Here is an 11,024-nt window from a genome sequence, read left to right on the forward strand (position 1 = left end):
ACTCAAGAGTCGCGTCCGTCCTGTAATCTTATAATCAGAAGACCAGACACTTGTAATCCTGGATAAGGTCCGGGATGGCACTGGGGGGACGCGGGGATGCGGACACCCGGGGGAGGAACGCTAATAGTCCCCTCTCTTAATACATTACAACACCACCGGAAAAAGCTTGGACTGATCAAAGGCTGGTGGATACTCATCAGGAATTCCGCGTAACCCTTATCCAGTGATAAAAAACCCACGAGTGATCCACCCAGGCCATCTTTGTCACCCGGGGAAGATGTAATCCAGTAGATGCTAGCAAGTAAAACCTGAATGTCATGTAAACCTAAGGCGAGATGAGAAACAGGATTCTTTCAACCATGACATACACACACCTACTGCGACAGCCAAGTTCATTGTTTAAGCACCCTAGGCTCGCCTCGTCAATACCTGTGTGTGACGTTATAGAGATGTCGGTATTGATAGCAAAATCAGGAGCAAGTTACACAATTAATATAAAATGAATTTAAAATATTTGTAAAAAAAATTTAAAAAATGTTTAATATAAAACTGCTAGTAAATAGTACAACACTGGGATACGTTATAAAATGAGGATCAAAAGAAACTTTACCTCTCAGTTGATTTTATTATGTTTGATTTTCAAATGAAATTATATTACGTTAGCGATATTATATCCAACATGTTAGTCGATATCCAAAGAATTACTTCCACATGGTTTTATTTTTCCAAATCTCATTTGAATTAAAACTTTTAAAGATCATAACGAAATTCGCACAATACACAACAGATGATAGGTATCTTTGACATGTTATATAAATTTGCTTTGTCTCGGTACAAATTTGCAATATTTTAAACATGGTAGGGGTCGTGTGGTTGCTAAACCAATATATTGTTATACAACATTGCCCAGCGACAAATTAAATATTACAAACTGTTGCAGGAATCAGTGGTTAAATAGACTTAATTAAATTTACGATAGTTTTTTCAATTTTAAATTCAATAAATACAACCTCGGGGTACTTACTTTTTCCCTCGGTTAACATAATTTATCTTAATTTTGTACTTTTTTGTTGTGAAATATGAAATTGCTTCCACACAGTGGAATAAGTTATATGAAACATTATTGTACATGACATAGTTGGTATATACACACAAGGCCACGGCAGAGTCATGAAATATGAGTTTGTATAAATCTCGAGGTTAATAAATAATATGAATATATAAACATAAAACACTTTCTGTAAGAAAAATTTGCAGAAATTATACACTTGAAAATTGGATTTGACCCCAAAATTACAAACGTTATGAAAGCGTAACTTGACTGAAAACATTCGCCAAAACACCGCAAACTTAAGGTCCAAAACACAAAAAATGATACCCGTGTCATATTACGTTACCATTGAAAAAACATTTCTTGATTGTTTCATCTTTTACAACCATGAAATATGGGTGCATATTATCCTTAGCTTGGCGATTTATACCTTTGAAATAAACCAGTGGTTGATGGTGTGAGCATCTATCCACATCTTTAGGCACTTATCATGAGTCACTTGCTGTATAGAATGTGTGAGTCGGTCTTTCCAACAAGGAAGCGATTAAGGCTACATGGAATCGTAGTGCAAGCATCGAGTTGACGAGTGGTTTTCATCCAGTATCTATCAATCGAAAGTATGGTTCAGTTGAACACTCATCACAAAGTGTGTTTAAATCAACTACTACACGACACAGCCGGTAAAAACCGAGATTTCAGAAACTGAGAAACGAATAATCAAAACCTGAAGATACATGTTTTGAAAAACATATTCTTTAAAAAAATACTGGAAAAATACTTTTGCATCAGATTTTTAAAATAACAACATAATAAAATGTTCTCTGGCCAAACTGGATATGCTATAAAAACTGGTTTGTGAATTATATTTTGTTCGACTCCTCCTTTAAGAGAAAAAATATATTTTGAACTAATGACTAAAGAAATATCTTGTTGCTAACAAAAATCCCATCTTAAATCAGCTTATCCGACTGCCTAATATATGATGTTTCTGTGTATTATCATACCCATAAACAACCCGTAAAAACGTATACAGTCAATGCATGATTTGCTAAAAAATTTATGTACGAGCAATAACCGTTAATACACGATGTGCTTCATCAATATTATACCGACATCAACATCTAACACAAGACGTGCTTAATCAACATACACACGGCCATAAACGCTTAATACAAGATGTGCTTAATAACTATACACACGAGCATTAAAACCCAGTACAACACGTTCTTTATCAGCTACTACAAGATGTTCGCAAAACACATTAGGTACAAGCATTACAGGAAGTACAAGATGTTTATATGAGCTTATATATGTTATGGTCAACGTGTGAAATATGTGTAAAATGACTGAAATTTTCGTAGGTAATTTACAAAACGACAAAACGTCATTTTATAATTTGACTGAAAGATCTGTTCATTTATATTATTATGATTACGAATTTCAAACATTTTTTATGTTTAATTTCACCACCCTGTGACTGAAAATGATAGGATAAAAAGAGAACGAAAGTCAATATATGTTGTTTTATTTTTGGGCTTCTGATCCTAACATAATTAGTCTATTGTGATGTCTTTAAGCCTTCTTAAGCTTCTTAATTCATACTTTATAGCTGACAAGATGTGCTTAACCAGTTATTATACGAACATATTCAGCGGACAAGATGTGCTTAACCAGTTATTATACGAACATTTTTAGCGGGCAAGATGTCCTAAATCAGCTAATATACGAACATATATTGCTAATAAAAGATGTCCTAATAAGTTATTACCTTACATGTACAACTGACACAAGATGTGCTTAATCAGCTTATATACGAGCATTCGCTGTCGTATGTACTGATATGCGCTGATCTTCTTTTACGAATCTTATTTTTGATTAGGACTGTATTTTATGCAACGTGAATGGAGACATATACCAAGCCTATGTACACATATATACATAGCCAGCATGAGATACAGCGGGAAGTCGGGGGTGACATCCCCCCATGCTGAACTGATGAGGACGACTTCAAGATTTACCGTCTAAGCAAGTAGATTAAAGATGAAATAAGGGGTTTACTTGATTTAATAAAGGCGCTCGTCACCTGGTGACGGACGTGGGAGGCGACACAATGGCTAGCAGCGTTCCGCTCCGCACATCAAAACGCAGGGAACAATGGCGAGATCGCCCAGCAGATTCCTCAATATTGCCATCCACTTTTTGCTATCCGTGGCGGAGATGGGAGAGATACGCCGCTCCAACTCGCATCAATCTCAACCAGCAGATTTAATAATTGTGGATGTGATATGCCATCATCAATTCTCCCCACGAAATGATGGTAAGTTGAGATAGTCGGCTCTGGCGTGTATCGCCCCCTAAATCACATAATTCTGGTTTAATCTTTCCGCGGAACCCCAGTTGTTGCGATGGGTCGCCCTGATTGGCTGATTACAACCCTTGGTGGACTATCTGCTTTTGACACGTCACAGCTGGTTGGTGTGACGTCAGAATCTTTTCACTGCTCCGCGAGAACGGGAAGCATTAGAACCTCATCACTGCGTCGTTAGTCACAAAATTTATACATCATTTATCTTGAATGCAATGCTTTCTATAAAAGCTTTGATAACTGCGATGACGGTCAGGCGTAAGACGGCCATCGCTAAGCATTTAACCCTACGTATCAGGTGACATATTGTGTAGATATTCGCGTCATATTTTGTGATTAGAAAAAAAACCGACTCCTATTTAACTAAAATCTCTTTCCAGGGTAACAACTCCATAGAATCAGCTTCAGTTTCGAAGTCTAGTGCAACATCTGGGTTTAGTTACACCTGTTGTATGAACTGGGAACATTAAGGTCTTAGCATTGCCAAAATAGGCTGTTTAATATAACACGTCAATGCCAAAGAATAGTCTCATTATCGATTATATTTATTGATAATCGATTATTATATTTAAGACATTTTTAGTCAATATTAGTTCTTAGAAGAAACGGTGCAGTCGGGCAGCCTATGGGTTAAATCGTTCGCTCGTCACGCCGAAGACCCGGGTTCGATTCCCCACATGGGTACAATGTGTGAAGCCCATTTCTGATGTCCCCCGCCATGATGTTGCTAGCATATTGCTCTAAGCATGGTAACATCACTCACTCACTCACTACATCACCAGTGATTGATATCATGAGCATTGATCCTCGGAACTGGGATACGATGATATGCATCAACCATGTCAGCGAGCCTGACAACTCGATCCCATGAGTCGCCTCCTACGACAAGCATAGTCGCTTTTTGAGGGCAGGCATGGGTTGCTGAAGACTTATTCTGACCCAGACCTTCACGGGTGCATTAGGTCTGTAAAGACCCGTTTCATTCATTGCATACTGCGTCCTTATGACATTAGGACTGTGGAAAGGTCTCCTTCATTCATTGCATACTGCGTCCTTATGACATTAGGCCTGTAGAAAGGCCTCCTTCATTCATTGCATACTGCGTCCTTATGACATTAGGCCTGTAGAAAGGCCCGGAAGTCAGCCCTCCACTATGTTCACGATACCGTGTGCTGTGGGCGACAGATGGCGACTGGTGGCCAGCGTAAGGAAGGGAGGTAACACATGATCCTTGGAACATAAGAACCCTACATTACGGACGCGCGACTGCTGCGTCAGATTTCAGGATAAGTTACGATAAATTGACGATTTGATTACTTGTGTTGATCTAGAGCTTGTCCATTTAGCTGAGAACTGGCGTGAGTTGGTAGGCGTGTAAAGTATCACTTAGCCAGTGTGGATTAGTAACATTGAAACATACCGCCACACTAGCTAGTGCCTAGACGCACACCACCTGCCTGAATGGGAGATCAGGGGACTAAGATATTCTAAACACGTTCCAGAATCTGTCTTAGGCTGCGATTAATTTCGGTTTCCAAAGTAGTTATAGGCTTGTGGATATGTGTGTGGCTACTTGTTCTAGTCCCAACTAATACCGATTCTATAGTGCTAGCTCATTGAGATACCCTGCTGCAGTTTGACATTAGTACCCGACTCAGACACAGTATACAGACTCCGACCCGACCAGGCCTAGTTTTAACCCCTTAAAGCCGAGCGCCAGGCAGGATAACAACAAGTACCATCTTTTAACGTCTTTTGGGATGACGCGGGTTGGGATCGAACCCCGCAGGTGGTCTTGTTGAAAATGACTCCAAATAGGAATATGCTTATAGATGAAGATGCCATTGTCTTGGTGCATTGTGTGCTGTACTTGAATGTGCTTCACTCGAATTGAATCAACACGTTTGTCCTGTTGATAACGTTGTTCACGAAATGGCGAAATCACCAAGAGATCAACATCAAGCATCAACCATCTGTAACTAAATATGGTGTCAGTCTTGTGTAATGTTATATCTTTCCTGGCTAGACGTCTCATGACACTTCATTGACACTTACTTTCCGGGGTAGACATATGTCATGCTACTTTATTTCATGGTTAGACATGTGTCGTAAAACTTCATTTCCAGGTTAGGCATATGTCGTGGCACTTCCTTTCCTGGCTAGACATGTGTCGTGGCACTTCTTTTCGTTGCTAGACATATATAATGGCACTTCCTTTCCTGGCTAGACATGTGTCGTGGCACTTCTTTTCATTGCTAGACATATATTATGGCGCTTCATTTTCTGGCTAGAGATGTGTCGTGGCACTTCTTTTCATTACTAGACATATATAATGGCGCTTCATTTTCTGGTTAGACATGTGTCGTGGCACTTCTTTTCCTGGCTAGACATGTATCGTGGCACTTAAATTCCTGGCTAAACATATATAATGGCAATTCATTTCGCGGCTAGAGATGTGTTGTGGCACTTCTTTTCCTGGCTAGACATACATAATGGTAATTCATTTCGTGGCTAGACGTGTCGTGGCACTTCTTTTCCTGCCTAGACGTGTGTCGTGGCACTTCTTTTCCTGGATAGACATAAATAGTGGTAATTCATTTCGTGGCTAGACATATATAATGGCACTTCATTTTCTGGCTCGGCCTACGTAGCGGTACTTCCTTGTCTTGACACGTCATTTCCTGGGTATAAATATCGTGGCACATGCTGCATCGACGTAACCATGAGGTGGCTTTTCATGTCCTGGCGAGAGGTATGTCAAGCATTTCATTTCCTGTCGAAACGTATGTCTTGACACATTTCTTGACCTAAAACTCCTCGTCCATACTGATGGCAAGACGCAACACTCATAATTCCTATACGCAGGCCCAGTAAGTCCATGATTGACTCAGCCGTTGATTGTATGGCCATTGGTTCAGTGATCACGGATGGCCGTCATTGAGATACACACTGTTTCTTCATCAGCCCCTTTCACCCATTACGACTCGGCGTTACAGGTTACGATTGACGTTATGGTGGCCAAAGGTAGTTCTACCCCCTTTTCGATGCCGGTCTACAATTCACAGAGCGAGTATATGTCTTCAGCAACCCATGCTTGCCGTCAACCCATGCTTGCCGTAAGAGGCAACTATGCTTGTCGTAAGAGGCAACTAAAAGGATCGGGTGACTTGGTTGATGCATGCCATCGTATTGCGTGGATAGATGCTCATGATGTCAAACACTGGGTTGTCTGGCCCAGACTCGATTATTTACAGACCGCCGTCATATAGCTAGAATATTGCTGAGTGCGGCGTTAAACAACAAACACAGAGCGATGATCTGACCACTGTTCACTACGGAATCCTAGAAGGAACATATTCCGCTGGCGCCCGTACAAAATCAAACAATAAGTGACAAAATTAACCAAATGTCACAATTGGTCAAAATGTCTCTTCTAAGAATCCATAGTTGAACGTATTCGGTACCTAGCAACGGTCGTAGTGAGCGGTGGCAGGGGAATGACGTCGCGACAGTTGACTGTCTACCCCACTTCACAGTGACAGGTGCTGACCTCTGGTGGGTGTCCAGATTGAGATGAGGGTGGCAGGGGAGAGGCGTGCTTCATTTACCAGCGACGCCAAGTTACTGTAATTCAATAATACTTGCTCTAATAACACAATATCCTTATTTTTCTTGACCCCCAGTGGTCTAGTGCCGGAGGCCCGCGTGCCCGAATATAAGAGATACTTGACACAGAACAAAGGGGATCAGATGTCCCCCCTCTAAACAACGGCAACCTCGGGGAAGGATGTGTTAAAGGATTAATACAGTGGCCATTACCTTCGCCAATAACTCGATACCTTTTCCATTACCCTAATCAATGTGCTGGGGCGGAAGTAAACGCGCTATCCCTGTCTGAACTGTTGACACTCGGATGAGATCAAGTAACGCTACTGGCAAGGATTATCAATTAACTGATTTTGAACATAAATTATTTGTTATAAAATGATTTCATCATTACGTATTTCTCATTAACTGATATCATAATTATTTATTTTTTACCAACTGATTTCATCATTATTTATTTGTTATCACCTGATTTCATCATTTTTTATTTTTTATAAACTGATTTCATCATTATTTATTTGTAACCAACTGACTTATTTGATCATTATCTATATGTTATAAACTGATTTGATCATTAGTTATTTGTTATAAACTGATTTCATCAATATTTATTTGTTATAAACTGATTTCATCAATATTTGTTTGTTATAAACTGATTTCATCAATATTTATTTGTTATAAATGATTTCAACTTCATCTATTTGTTATTAATTCAAACAGGTACAAGAAGTAGATGTTGTTGATGGGTCATTGCGAGTTGTAAGAAAACATAATTAAAACAATTTCTAAAATAATATTTCCTGTTGGAACATTATTGTATTGTATAGCTTATACAGTATTGTATTATATATTTTACACTTGATTGAATTAAAACAGGACAGTATTATACAGTTTCTGTACTATTGTATTCTGTAGTTTACACAGTATTGTATTATATGCATTAAACAGTATTGTATCATTTAGTTTACACAGTATTGTATTAAATAGTTTACACGGGTTTAAATTATATAGTTTATACAGTACTGATACAGCTTCCATACTATTGTATTATAAAGTTTACACAATATTGTATTATATATGTCAAGCAATATGTATTATATAGTCAATGCAGTATTGTATCATATATTTTAATATATGGAATTCAATAGTTACACAGTCGTGCATTAATGTTTACACGGTACTGAATTGAATTGTGAGTGAGTGAGTGAGTGAGTGAGTGAGGTTTTACGCCGCTTTTAGCAATATTCCAGCAATATCACGGCGGGGGACACCAGTGATGGGCTTCACACATTGTACCCATGTCGGGAATCGAACCCGGGTCTTCGGCGTGACGAGCGAACGCTGAATTGAATTGTGTATACAATAGTGCATTATATAGTTTACACGGTATTGAATTAAAATTTGTTGTATATTCATATCGAACAAATCTCTTTTAGATGTTAAGTGATTTATGAATCTTTTGTGTCTTATAATTATTGTTTCAGCGTCAAAGTGGGATGCAACCTAATAGTAATTTCCTAAGCCACTTGATCATTGTTTTCCACTTCACATTTTTGCAAGATATCAAAGCAGACGTCTCTACAAAGTAATTCGTGGATCTCATGTATTCGACCGTTGTACAACTAGGTAATGGCAGATATGTGTTAGATGTTCATTATTTGTGAAGATCCCAACCTGCTAAATACTTGGCTGTTAATTCTTGAAGTAAATCCAGTTCATTAAATATATTTCATATTTAAGGACGAAGCTTTTAATGAAGGATTTTGCACATTTACTAAGTTATCGGTGTAGTGAATGTATGAATCGAGTTAACCACGACGTGTTCCATTGTCACCATACAAGAGGATCAGAATACCTCGTGATGTGCAGAGCGGTCATACAGTGATGATTGAATGGCGCTTCCATCAATATCATTCGAGATGACGAACAAATCAGGACAAATTATATCATAATTAATAAGTTTATCTTTAAATGGAAGCTGGTTCCTTTCTAAAGATCGATCGAGTTGCTCCTTAATTTAACATACAACCCTACACCCGAACATCGCCACCACAAATGGGGATGCTATCGATCTCCTAAAGGAAGAGGAGACACCAAGGAGGTTAAAATATACTGACTTGATTATCGTTATCGCTGCGCGTCAACTAGTAGGTGGTCAGTCATGATAACAGAAATAAATGCAAGTTAGTTCATGTGTGTATGTATAAACTTCCAAATAAACCGGCAACCGTCCACCTGCATGTCAATGACATGGTGTCAACAGTTTAGTACTTCGGGTATCAAGGTAATATAACATAGGTAACAAAAAATAGAAATTGAGTTTTTCACACACATTGAAAATATCCTGCTGCGTAAATAGTTTGCAAAACAAGATTCCCCAGTATAAGTTTGTTGTTTAACGACCCTATAACAAGTACATGGAGCGCAAAATAAATATCCAAATTTAAAAAAAAAAAAATTAATTTCATGAGGTACAAGCGACATGCGGTACATTTAATGAGGCATATATCCACCATTCTAAACTAATGGGGTAAATTGGGAAACAAATTATTTTGCTCGCCATTGTGTTTTTTCTTCAAATTTCTGATTTTCATAAATTCAGAAATATTTTAACATAATAATTGATGTTACGTTCAATGTAATAATGTACAACAAAACATGAAATACGAAACGACAACGCAAGATAACAACCAATCCAAATTGCATTATGCGTAAAGGGCAAACTAGCGTACACATTGTAGGAATGGATTAATGAAGGTCAGTGATGACACCAGGTGTTCGAAAAAGGTTTAAGCCTGTCCTAAGCAACCGGTAGCACCCGTCACTCACGCCATTGTATAATAAAGTCATTATTGTTGCAGCAGTTCTCCTACAGTGACATGTTACAAAACAGATGACCAAGGGGTCGCTGAATCAGAAAATACAGTCACACTACAGCGCATTCACTGCTTTTATTAAAACTTAAAACGATATGTTCGTTTTTAATTTCATCTGCTGTTCGGTTTGCAACACATTTTGGGGAAGTGTCTCGCCCCAAACATTTCTTTTGCCTTGATAAACTATGTCTTTCCACGATAAATGAGTCGCCAATTCAGGTCGAAACTAGGTCAAGCCACATTCCGCCATCTTCCCAAGGCATGAGTGTTAACTGACTTTAAAAGTCTAGTTTCCACCCTTTTTTATTCTGTCCGGTTTGTTTGTTGTTTAACGCCGCACTCAGCAATATTCCAGCTATATGACAGTGGTCTGTAAATAAGCGAGTCTGGGCAGACAATCCAGTGTTTGACATCATGAGCATTTTGGATACGATGATATGCATCAACCAAGTCAGCGAGCCTGACCACCTGATCCCGTTATTCGCCTCCTACCGGGACGGGGTCTCATGACATGCATGTACTTTCTATTCAGTTACCCATAAGGCCAAATTTCAATCACCCATAGGTCCCATAGGCTTTTCAGAAAAATATTACAAACAGAAAAAAATGTTATTCAGAATGTTATATCAACACAGACGCATTTAGAAGAAAAATATAATACTCGTATGAATGTATATTCCGTTCACTAGTTCCACTTTTACATGTTTCACTATTATTTTGCCTCATGTGCGGTTATTCCCCGTAATGAATTCTTAAACTCCGAGTCTCACTTTCATTTATGTGACAGTAAGATGTGGACAGTAAGATGTTTTTTGTGTTTTTATTTTTACAAAAATTGCAGATCGCTAGGTTCTGCCACTTGACATTATGTTTTGTGAGTTGACCCGACTTTAATTCAATGTAATTCTGCTCTTTACATTTCTGCTGTAATAACTGAATAAATTCGTGGAACCTGTGGAGGCTTTTACTAATTCTACTGGTGAAGATAAAATATTTAACTTACAGGAATACATACGTTGTTATTTTGGAGGTGGGGTCACCAAAGATGAAATGCTTAACTGTAACTTCAACAGTTCTGGGCCCACTTGCACAAAGCTATCTTAGCGCTACGACTATCGTAAGCCTA

The sequence above is a fragment of the Haliotis cracherodii genome, unplaced genomic scaffold (genome assembly GCF_022045235.1).
Source record: "Haliotis cracherodii isolate W230 unplaced genomic scaffold, xgHalCrac1.p SCAF_5, whole genome shotgun sequence".
Lineage (NCBI taxonomy): Eukaryota > Metazoa > Mollusca > Gastropoda > Lepetellida > Haliotidae > Haliotis > Haliotis cracherodii.